The sequence below is a fragment of the Scyliorhinus canicula genome, chromosome 4 (genome assembly GCF_902713615.1).
Source record: "Scyliorhinus canicula chromosome 4, sScyCan1.1, whole genome shotgun sequence".
NCBI lineage: Eukaryota > Metazoa > Chordata > Chondrichthyes > Carcharhiniformes > Scyliorhinidae > Scyliorhinus > Scyliorhinus canicula.
This window is the reverse complement of record NC_052149.1, coordinates 131,879,483-131,891,966: the sequence shown is the minus strand read 5'-3', so window position 1 is coordinate 131,891,966 and position 12,484 is coordinate 131,879,483. Positions and strand designations below refer to the sequence as shown.

The window sequence follows — 12,484 nt, the reverse complement described above, 5'->3', positions numbered from 1 at the left end:
CCCTTGTAGGAATGGCTATAAATACGTTCTGGTGGTCATCGATACCTTTACCAAATGGGTAGAGGCATTCCCCTCTAGAACAAATACAGCTAAGACAGCTGCAAAGATCCTGACCCACCACATCTTCACGAGATGGGGTTTACCCCGAAGTATTGATTCGGACCAGGGATCTCACTTCACAGGACGGGTCATGAAGAACGTCCTGACAATATTCGGCATAAAACAAAATTTCCACATTGCGTATCATCCACAGTCCAGCGGGATTGTGGAGCGCATGAATCGGACCCTAAAAACTACCCTTAGGAAACTGGTACAGGAGAACAATTCGACATGGGATTCAGTGCTCCCATTTGCACTCATGTTCATAAGGAACACTGTTTCCACTTCCACAGGATACACACCACACACACTCATGACCGGACGCCCTATGAAAGGTACAGAATTCCTTTTAGGACTGGACATGACCAGCCCCGAAGTGACGGCCCTCACACACGAAAAGACGGTTAAAGACTTGGTTGAGACTGTGAGGTCTGCACAGATTGCAGCCGCAGTTCAGCTAGGGAAACGCCGTCAACAACGCACAGCTTGTTTTAATAAGACCGTACACCCCACAGAATTCCAGGTTGGGCAACAGGTAATGTTATCTGTTTACAACCCCAGCAGTTTTTTGGCTCCAAAATATTCCGGTCCATACTCAATTTCGGATAAAATTAGCCCCTCAGTTTACAGGATAAAATATCCTAATGGGAAGACCGCGTGGTTCCATATCAACCAGTTAAAGGCATATGGAACACAAGCCAACCATGCTCACCATGTCCTGCTAGACGCAGCAGAACACTTCACCCCACCCACCAGAGACACCTTTCCACCATCCCCCTCACAGACCACTTCATCAACGGACTCGCCCACGACTCCGCCCACAGACCACGACAGACCACGCCCCGAAACGCCCACAAGCTGCCACAGCAGAGACAGCAGGACAGACACTGACTCTGAGGACAGCGACAGCACACAGCCATACAGCCCACACTGCACCAACTACGACCCCGACTCCAGTGACCCCATGGAAGTCACTTACCTTAAAAACCCAGAACCACCACCCGACCCCGACTACCCCGACAACACACTTGACACAACACTATGGCACAGGGACAATTCATACAGACTTGTCCGCAACGATGAAAGTGACCCCCGGTCACACAATTCAAAAATATCATGCCTGATCCACACAAGGGTGTGGGATCCGGGAGAGCAGGACGCCACGGTGTCTGAATCCCGATACGGCAACCCCTTTGTGACCCTGTTCACAGAGACAGAGGAAAAGTGAGGTGTCCAGATGATGTAAAATAGGAATCGTTTGAGGGAAACGATGTCCTTTCTGATGGAACCTGCATGTATGTTTGTCTATCGTTTTATGTTTGTTTGTCTTTCAGGAATGTAAATGGTTCAGTTGGAGGATGGACATCTTCTTTTCAGCTGAAAAGATTGTGACCACCTCACGTTAGCTTGTCCGCCGATACCTTTGAGAACTTCGGTTCCAAACAACCAGTTTGATTGGAGATCTTTTCAAAGTTGTAAGGCTTGTGACCGCCTTACACACCCAATAGTTTGTCCGCAGATATCTCTGAGAACTTCAGTTCAGTCCTCAGTGGGAGCATCTTGGCTCCCTTGTTTTTAGGTGCCCCTCTATTCGGTGAATAGAGGCTGCAAGTCACGGTTAACACATTCGTACCCGTTTTAATCCAGGTTACTCAGGCAGTGGACAAACGGCACTGAGGACCCGCCCTGTCTGAGAACCAACCTTGGTCAGCCAAGCTCGGGTATGGCACAGCACGCCCTACCCGGGGATCCCATCCAACTCGTACCCGTAGCGGCCCATACGCAACCCATTCGACCTTTCATTTCAAATTTGTTTTCATTTTTCATTAGGCAGCCCTTAGGCCGCCATCCCACATGCTATTTACATCCGGGAACATTCGGATGGTAAACTAGCAAAGCCTGCGAGACGGCTCGCAGGAGAAGGATTGTTAGGTGTATTCTGGTCTGCAAATTCGCTTTTGAAAAAAAAAATGAGGGGAGTCACAGGGTGTGACTTGGCCAGTCATTTTTAAAGGGTCAATTGGAATTTAAAAGACAGATGCACTAACAGGTAAAGATCTTAAACTGTGTATTGACAGATACTGTGCTTGATCCCATAGCTTTCGAAGGACGAGACAGGGATCGAAGCAAGGATTGTCCATACAGGAGGAAGAAAGAAGGAAGAACAAGTTGAAGATGATGGAAGCTCACCTATTGCTTTTAAATGTTATATTTGTATGTGTGGAAGCAAGACACGTTTCCCCCACAACCCCCACAGTAAATGTTTCCCTTACAGCAACTCCCCAGTGCTCAGCTCTGATCAGTGAGGTTCAGACCTGGTGCACAAAATTTATGACATGGTACTCCATGTCATACGTAATCGAATCACTACTGGTGATTGCGATCCTCATTATACTGGTACAGACCCTCAGGTTGAGGAAATGGAAGAGGAGAGCCTCCCGTTCCTGCCCCTCAACCGTCTATGGAGTTCAATCTCCCATCTTCGGATTTCACCAAGCCCCTCAGCCCCTCACTGATTAAAGCACTCTGTAAATAAAGTTCGACCCTGTATTATATTGTCCTATACTCGACTGCCGAGTTAGGAAGTGTGATGTTGTGGTGTGAATGGTTAAGGTTTTAGAGTGTGATGAAATGTTTAAGTTAAGGTTAAGGATAATAGTGATAGGTAGAGGTTCCCAGTCTTTGTAATGCATGTCCCTTTGACATAGGGCCAAGTAGAGATGTCAGTTAAAAATTTTTTTCCTCCCATAGTTTAAGATAGAGTAGCCCAGGAACTGGCAAGAGGTCAGGGAACACAAAGAAGGCAACCCAGATGCACTCAAGGCAACGTACATAGGTGATCCTTCACAATATTTTGATTGTGAGGATCACAAGGAGGGAATGTAGCCACCTAAAATGGACGCTGAGCTGCAAAGTAAGCCAAGCGCTAAGACTGCAGGGAAAAAGGCAGTTTAGCCAAAACAGCAGTCTGCAAAGAGAGCATTTTGCATTCTGCAAGTAGCAGAAACCAGTTTGGGCTCAGGTGAGAAGACCTTAGTTAGGTGCAAATGGCAAAACGCTTTGCATACTAATGAGGCAATCAGACCTGAACACCCACACAATAGAAACATTTGACTCTGAATGGACACATTTGAACCAAGGCCCAGACATCGAGGCACCAGAAACCTCCAAACAAAAGGGCATAAGAAACGCCCCCCCCCATCACGGAGACCCCCTCGCATTGGGGAATTCAAACAGTATCGATGAGGAATTGACCCAATAGATAACCAAAGGTAAAGCCCGCCCAAGAAGAGGGAAGGACATCGGGGACCCCTATAAATATAGACCCCCACACATGGTCCTGTCTGTTGTTTCGTGCTCCGGCTTTGACCAAGACCTCCGACTCGCATCCTGACTCCAGCCGTTGAGCACCAGCCGCCGAACCGTAAGTGCCAGTACGATGCTTGCTACGCGAACTAAGCCCGCTAGACCCCCAGTGACCAGCACGCTTTCTGAAGGTTGCAGCCCAAGACCGGGACGAAGGCCTCGCTCCCTGACCTTGCCTGTTCCTGTGTAGTTAAGTATTCTGTTTGCTTAGTCTAGTCATAGTTTAGTCCCTTAGTGTGTGCATGCGTATTTATTATAATTGTATAATAAATATTGATCGTTTGGAACTTACTAATCGGTGTATCGTTTTATTACTTTGAACTTGACCTTGAGATATATGTGAGTTGTCTATATGGCAACTGGCGACTCCTGAGCTGAAAAATACATAAGACAGAGCCTAGTGGTGTTAAGCACACGGCCTTTAACACAGGCAAGTTAATACACCCCAATAAACGCGTTTTGCGCCCATAGCAAAACGTGCAACAGAGCCATGCCCGATAGTGGCGATCTTCGGGGTTTCAGACCAGCCAGATCTATTCCTGGGGAGGAGGGCGGACGCCCTTGCCTTTGCCTCCCTGATTGCCCGCCGTAGAATCCTGTTTGGCTGGCGGTCAGCAGCACCGCCCAGAGCTGCAGACTGGCTGTCCGACCTCTCGGAATCTCTCCAAATGGAGAAAATCAAATTCGCCATCCGAGGGTCGGACGACGGCTTCCACAGAACGTGGGAGCCATTCATGCAACTGTTCCGGGACCTGTTTGTGGCCAACGTACATGAGGAAGAATAGTCGGGTGGCCAAGAACCAGGGGAAAATGGACGGGAATCGGGGGAAGGTAGCCGGGGGGAGGGGGGGGGGGGGGGCTACGGGCTCGGTATGGGGGTTTGATGGCAAGCCAAGGCCCAAAACCATATTGGGGAATGTAAAATATGTATGCTGGCTAAAGGGGGCGGCCACAATTATTGTTATGAAGATGCTTACCTGTAAATATTCATGTTAAATTTTTGTGTTTTCCTTTTTTTTTTCTCTCTCTCTAATAACTTGTAATTTGTCATATATAAAATATGAAAACTCAATAAAAAAACATTTATAAAAAAAAAACAGAGATGATGAGGAATTTCTTCAGTCAGAGTCTGTTCAATCTGTGGAACTCTTTGCCGTAGATGGCTGTGGAGGCCAAATCACTAAGTGTCTTTAAGACAGAGATAGATAGGTTCTTGATTAATAGGGAGTTATGGGGAGAAGGCAGGAGAATGGGGATGCGAAAAATATCAGCCATGATTGAATGGCAGAGCAGACTCGATGGGCCGAGTGACCTGAGTCTGATCCTTTGTCTTATGGACTAATGGTAACCAGTGCCTGAATCAGTTCTTCAACATCCCACTAGCTTTTCTCTGTGAGCTGCCTCAAAGGGACACGGGCATCAATAAACAACACCTCAGGAACCCAGTCACAAAGGCAACACTGACACCTGCAGCTCAAACTAGTTCGCACTTTAAATCAAAGCAAACTTTCAGGCTGCCAGTTTACAGACGTAAAAGCATTCTATTAAGCCTTGGGACTTAACCCCCTTATAAATTGAATCTAACACAACAGAAATATTGTAAGTTATTGTCAGCCATGGATTAGTAACAGTTCCGACTCCAAGTCAGATAGTTTTAGGTTCAAGTCACACTTCATAAATCTTGTCATTGGCTGTAAAGTACTTACTTTGAAAAAGTTTGAAAGAGTTTGAAAAAGTCGATATATAAAAGTCTTTCTTTATCAGGGAAATGTTCTACTTCCTGTGATCTGGAAATTATAAACCTATTGATGGAGAAAGTGTACCAGCCCACAGTGACTTTGATCAATATGTTGTGTGCAGGCTCCTGATAATTTCAGTGAGTTGGAACTGTAGTGAAATGCCTGTGCACAGTTTTGTATATGGTTATCTATCAATGTAAATAGTGAGCAATGCGACCTTCAACCAGCTGGTGGTGATAGATATCTACCATGTGACTCGACATATCCAACAGTTGGTAGTAAGTTGTACTAGAGGACAGTCACACCAGAAGTAACTCCAGGAGAATTCACTGAAATAATTTATCTCGTTACCATTTGTATCATAGTTCATTAGTTATCTTTCCACGTGATCAGCTTGTTGATAAAACTATCTTATTAGTCAAAGAACTAGATGTTCTGTGTGCATCTGTACGATGGCCACAACAAATAACACAACATGGTACCAAGAGTTTAGAACAATTGAACAAAGAACAAAGAAAAGTACAGCACAGGAACAGGCCCTTCGGCCCTCCAAGCCGGTGCCGACCATGCTGCCCATCTAAACTAAAAGCATCTGCATTACCAGGGTCCGTATCCCTCTATTCCCATCCTATTCATGTATTTATCAAGATGCGCTTAAACGTCACTATCGTCCCTGCTTCCACCACCTACTGCGGCAGCGAGTTCCAGGCACCCACTACCCTCTGTGTAAAAAAACTTGCCTCGTACATCTCTTCTAAACCTTGCCCCTCGCACCTTAAACCTCTGACTGTCAATACTCTTGAGGGTTCTACCATTCACTGTATCTTCCCTACCTGCATTAGACCTTCCAAAATGCATTACCTCACATTTGTCCGGATTATACTCCATCTGCCATCTCTCTGCCCAAGTCTCCAAACAATCTAAATCCTGCTGTATCTGACAGCCCTCATCACTATCCACAATTCCACCAAACCTTGTGTCATCTGCAAACTTACTAATCAGACCAGTTACATTTTCCTCCAAAACATTTATATATATTACGAACAGCAAAGCTCCCAGGACTGATCCATGTGGAACACCACTAGTCACAGCCCTTCAATCAGAAAAGCACCCTTCCATTGCTACTCTCTGCCTTCTATGACCTATCGAGTTCTGTATCCATCTTGCCAGCTCACCCCTGATCCTGTGTGACTTCACATTTTGTACCAGTCTGACATGAGGGACCTTGTCAAAGTCCATATAGACAACATCCACTGCCCTATCTGCAACAATCATCTTTGTGACCTCCTCGAAAAACTCTATCAAGTTAGTGAGACACGACCTCCCCTTCACAAAACCGTGCTGCCTCTCCCTAATACGTCCATTCGCTTCTAAATGTGAGTAGATCCTGTCTCGAAGAATTCTCTCCAGAAATTTCCCTACCACTGACATAAGGCTCACCGGCCTGTAGTTCCCTGGATTATCCTTGCTACCCTTCTTAAACAAAAGAACAACATTGGCTATTCTCCAGTCCTCCGGAACATCACCTGAAGACAGTGAGGATCCAAAGATTTCTGTCAAGACTGCAGCAATTTCCTCTCTAGCCTCCTTCAGTATTCTGGGGTAGATCCCATCAGGCCCTGGGGACTTATCGACCCTAATATTTTTCAAGACGCCCAACACCTCATCTTTTTGGATCTCAATATTACCCAGGCTATCTACACACCCTTCTCTAGACTCAACATCCAACAATTCCTTCTCTTTGGTGAATACTGATGCAAAATATTCATTTAGTACCTCTCCCATTTCCTCTGGCCCCCCACATGGATTCCCTTGCCTATCCTTCAGTGGGCCAACCCTTTCCCTGGCTACCCTCTTGCTTTTTATGTATGTGTAAAAAGCCTTGGATTTACCTTAACCCTATTTGCCAATGACTTTTCGTGACCCCTGTTAGCCCTCCTGACTCCTTGCTTAAGTTCCTTCCTACTATCCTTATATTCCACACACGCTTCGTCTGTTCCAAGCCTTCTAGCCGTGACAAATGCCTCCTTTTACTTTTTGACGAGGCCTACAATATCTCTCATTATCCAAGGTTCCTGAAATTTACCGTATTTATCCTTCTTCTTCACAGGAACATGCTAGTCCTGAATTCCTTTCAACTGACATTTGAAAGCCTCCCACATGTCAAATGTTGATTTACCCTCAAACATCCGCCCCCAATCTAGATTCTTCAGTTCCTGCCTAATATTGTTAGAATTAGCCTTCCCCCAATTTAGCAGATTCACCCGAGGACCACTCTTATCCTTGTCCTCCTGCACTTTAAAACTTACTGAATTGTGGTCACTGTTCCGGAAATGCTCCCCAACTGAAACTTCTATCACTTGGCCGGGCTCATTCCCCAATACCAGGTCCAGTACCGCCCCTTCCCCAGTTGGACTGTCTGCATATTGTTTTAAGAAGCCCTCCTGGATGTTCCTTACAAACTCTGCCCCGTCCAAGCCCCTCGCACTAAGTGAGTCCCAATCAATATTGGGGAAGTTGAAGTCTCCCATCACAACAACCCTGTTGCCTTTACTCATTTCCAAAATCTGTCTACCTACCTCTATCTCCCGCTGGCTGTTGGGTGGCCTGTAGTAAACCCCCAACATTGTGACTGCACCCTTCTTATTCCTGACCTCTACCCATATAGCCTCGCTGCCCTCTGAGGTGTCCTCCCGCTGTGATATTCTCGCTAACCAGTGGTGCATCTCTGCCACCCCTTTTACCTCCCCCTCTATCCGACCTGAAACATCTAAATCCTGCAACGTTTAGCTGCCAATCCTATCCTTCCCTCAACCAGATCTCTCTAATGGCAGCAACATCATAGTTCCAAGTACTAATCCAAGCTCTAAATTCATCTGCCTTACCTGTTATAGTTCTTGCATTAAAACATATGCACTTCAGGCCATCAGACCCGCTGTTTTCAGCAACATCTCCTTGTCTGGTCTTCCTCAGAGCCATAGTGGCCCTATTTCCTAGTTCTCCTTCAATTTTTTCACCTTCTGACCTATTGCTCCGGTACCCACCCCCTGCCATACTAGTTTAAACCCTCCCGTGACACTAGCAAACCTCACGGCCAGGATATTTATGCCTGTCCAGTTTAGATGCAATCCATCCTTCTTATACAGGTCACACCTGCCCCGGAAGAGCTCCCAGTGGTCCAGATAACGGACACCCTCCCTCCTACACCAGCTGTTTAGCCACGTGTTTAGCTGCTCTATCTTCCTATTTCTAGCCTCACTGGCACGTGGCACAGGGAGTAATCCCGAGATTACAACCCCAGAGGTTCTGTCTTTTAACTTTCTGCCTAGCTCCCTGAACTCCTGCTGCAGGACCTCATGCCCCTTACTGCCTCTGTCATTAGTACCAATATTGAAGATAACAACGGAGGAGACGGGAAAAAACAGGCTGAAGAAATGTTTTTTAATTCTTCCACCTACCTGGTAAACTATGGGCAACTGGTAGCAGGGTGGTTAGCATAAATGCTTCACAGCTCCAGGGTCCCAGGTTCGATTCCCAGCTGGGTCACTGTCTGTGTGGAGTCTGCACGTCCTCCCCCTGTGTGCGTGGGTTTCCTCCAGGTGCTCCGGTTTCCTCCCACAGTCCAAAGATGTGCGGGTTAGGTGGATTGGCCATGCTAAATTGCCCGTAGTGTCCTAATAAAAGTAAGGTTAAGGGGGGGTTGTTGGGTTACGGGTATAGGGTGGATACGTGGGTTTGAGTAGGGTGATCATGGCTCGGCACAACATTGAGGGCCGAAGGGCCTGTTCTGTGCTGTACTGTTCTATGTTCTTCTATGGTACTCAACGCAAGGAACGACTCTGAAGTTAGAGATGGAAGGTCTGAAGACACCCCACCAGCTTCAAGTCACTGGTAACGTAGATGAGAATTGGTGTGTTTTTAAGCAGCAATTCAGACTGTAGCCTTTGGCCTGAAGTCACAGCCTGACCAGTGGTGTATTGCGTGGCTGCTCATGGTAGCAGGTCCTCAAGCAATAGAAATTTAAAATACCTTCAAGTTCGACAGCCAAGAGGACAGCAAGAGCTTAGATGAAGTAATAAAGTACTTTGATCGGCATTGCCTTCCGAAGAAAAATGAAAAGTTTGCAAGTTATATATTTTATACTCGTGCCCAGAAAGCAGGCGAATCTTCTGATAGATTAGTCATCGACTTGCTGTTGAAGGCATGCAATTTTAGTACGTTAAAGTCATTGATGATAAAGTAAGTGAGAGGTAATTGAGCTTCAATCAGGAAACGCTTTGCCATGCAAGCGCGCTAGCTGCACAGCAGGTCAGTACGCTCAACCTGAAACATTTTGCCGCCAATCTGGAAGAAGACGCCAGCGCCATCAGCACTGTGACTCAGTTGAATAGGAAACGTGGTCTCAGTGTGGGCGGCCAATTTAAGCGGCCAACCGGATCCACATTTTATGCCAGCGATGTGACAATCGACATGGGCCACGGCGATGTCCAGCATTTGGGAAGGTGTGTTCCAAGTGTGGCAGAACAAATCACTTCATGAAGCAATGCTTATCCCGTCCAGCAGTGGACCAAGCAGGATCAGTTAATGTGATTGATGAGATGTCCATTGAAGACCTGTTTTTTGGTGATCTGATTTTGACTAAGAACACGATAAGTCTGAATATGGAGAGCGAAGAAGTCTTACTGACCAGCTGCAGCAATAGTGATGGTGATGCCATCAAAGACAGATGGACAATTCCAGTGATGCTGAATGCCACATTGATCAAATGCAAGCTTAACAAGGGAGCAAGGGCCAACCTTCTCAGTTTGTCCAATTTGAACGGGCTGCGAGTTAAATTAAAAGTCACCAATCAAATGAGACTGCTGAAAGGCAACAATAGGAATGAGATTGTGACGCTGGGAGCTTGTGAACCTGAAGCATGGGTACAGAAAATAAGTCACATCATACCATTTTCCATTGTGGTCTCGGAACGCGAGTCCATCATAGGTGCGGACGCTTGAGGCCCTAAACCGAGTTGAACTTCTGTACATTCCAGACAGCGTGGCGATGGAGGATCATTGTGACTGGCAATGAGATATAATGGCGCAGTTATCTGATGAGATACAAGCAAGAGTTGATGTGGAGGAAGATAAACCAGATGAAGAGATGGAGGAGCCAAAGGGAATTCCTGAATTCTGGTTAACAATCTTCAAAAATGTGGATGCAGTCAGTGACATGATACAGGAGCATGATGAGCCTATTTTAAAGCATTTACATGATATAAACATACAATGTTCAGAGCTTGGACAGCCAATGAGCTTCACTCTGGATTTTAACTTTGATCCAAATGAGTATTTCACAAATGAGGTACTCACTAAATCATACCAGATGAAGTCTCAGCCTGACAAGTTAGACTTTCTCTTCTTTGATGAACCAGAAATCTTGGGATGCACAGGTGCCAGATCAACTGGAAGAAAGGAAAAAACGTCCCATTGAAAACCATTAAAATGAAGCAGAAATCTAAGCGTTGGGGCACTGGCAGAATAGTTATGAAAACTGTACCAAATAACTCTTTCTTCAATTTCTTCAGTCCTCCTGAGGTTCCAGAGCATGAAGAGTTGGATGAAGATTCTATAGCAAGACTCGCTGCTGACTTTGAAATTGGTTACTTCTTGTGTAAACACATATGCAATGTCATACTTTACAGGAGAAGCCATTGCAGATGATGATTACGATGATAATTACGTCAACCATGATTATGATGAGGAAAGTAAAGACTCAGATGATGAACCAGAAGAGGACGACCATGAAAAACTATTCAGTTGGTTTGGCAGTAGTGACAAGGTGATCACAAGGAGCACCCAATCTGCGCTGGACAATGATAAGTGTGAAAGCTCTAAGATGGTGTATGCAGAGGCTGAAAGTGAGATTGCAGCAGCAGATACATCAGCTGAGAGAAAATCAACTGCAAACAGCCAACTGGTAACTGAAGAAATAATCCCCATTCTGGAAAAATTGGCTCCAGCACAGTACAATGAATTATCCTGTGCCTACGGAATGGTTCTTGCAGTGGATTCCCCAATACCTGAGGCCAGTCCTCCAAAAGACTTGCAAGAACAGATGGATACGTCGTCCTGTTCTCCAATGTAACATGTATTGTTATATCAGATGAGGATGAGACACCAATTAGTTCTCCTACAAAAGAAGAAGCATATATCTTCATATCAGATGAGGATGAGCTGCTCATTGAGGCTAAAACACAAAGTGAAGAAGCAGCGCCTAGTGTTGAGGACATTGCTCCAGCTAAGACACCGGAATGCGAGAGTTTGCAGATCATTCCTGAAGCCGCAGACTTGCCTGCAACTGCGAAAGCGTCCAAATGCATGCTGACAGTGGATGCCTCACCAGTTGAGGGGCATGCATCACAGTGTTGGAGTGCAAGCACCATGGATCAACCAAAGCTCCTCAATCCAGCAAAGGCCTCAGAATCAGCTATTGTGGCAGAAGAGCCAGAGTTAGCTTTCAGAAAATCCAGAAGCAGCCATTGCAACAACCGATCCAGTGGCAGCTAATCCCATGGCAGAGTCCAGCAGCAAGAAGGATGCCACTAAAGTAAAAAAGAAAAGGAGACGCAATGAGCAGATCATTCAAATGAGAAGGAAGGGGAAGAGAAGAAGAGTTGAGGACATAGTTGGTCGACCAGATAGAACCCGCGACAGTGAAGACACAAGCATTGGCACGAAGACCAACATACAAGAAAACACGGAGACGGAGTGGGAAGCATCGCTTCAAAAGGTTGAAAATATTGGTGATGCAAAAAACCGGTCTTCCGAAAGTTGAAGCAAGGTATCCGGTCAAGGTTCAGGAGACCAACAGGACAATGTCGTTTTGAACGTGTAATAAGCTGTGCACAAGGGAAACATTTAAAATGATCATGTATATCATAGAATCATCGAGTCTACGACACGGGGACAGGCCCTTCGGGCCAAACTGGTCTAAGTCAACCAAAAAACCCACCTCAGCTAACCCCATTTGCCTGGAATTGGCCCACATCCCTCTAAACCTTTCCTATCCATGTATCTGTCCAAATGCCTTTTAAATGTTGTCAATGTCCCTGCCTCAACCATTTGAGGCAGGGGGAGGGGGGGGGAGATTTGTTAATGCTCTTTGGGGGGGTTTAAACTAATTCAGCAGGGGCATGGGAACCTGGATTGTAGTTTTGGGGTACGGGAGATTGAGAGTATAGAGGTCAGGAGCACAGATTTGACTTTGCAGGAGGGTGCCAGTGTTCAGGTAGGTGG

The 12,484-nt window shown here is 46.0% G+C and overlaps 1 pseudogene; it reads left to right on the top strand.

Moving 5' to 3' along the window:
* The first annotated feature begins 10,250 nt into the window (after nucleotides 1–10,250).
* LOC119964250 lies at nucleotides 10,251–11,755 on the top strand (annotated as a pseudogene).
* The last annotated feature ends 729 nt before the right edge of the window (nucleotides 11,756–12,484 follow it).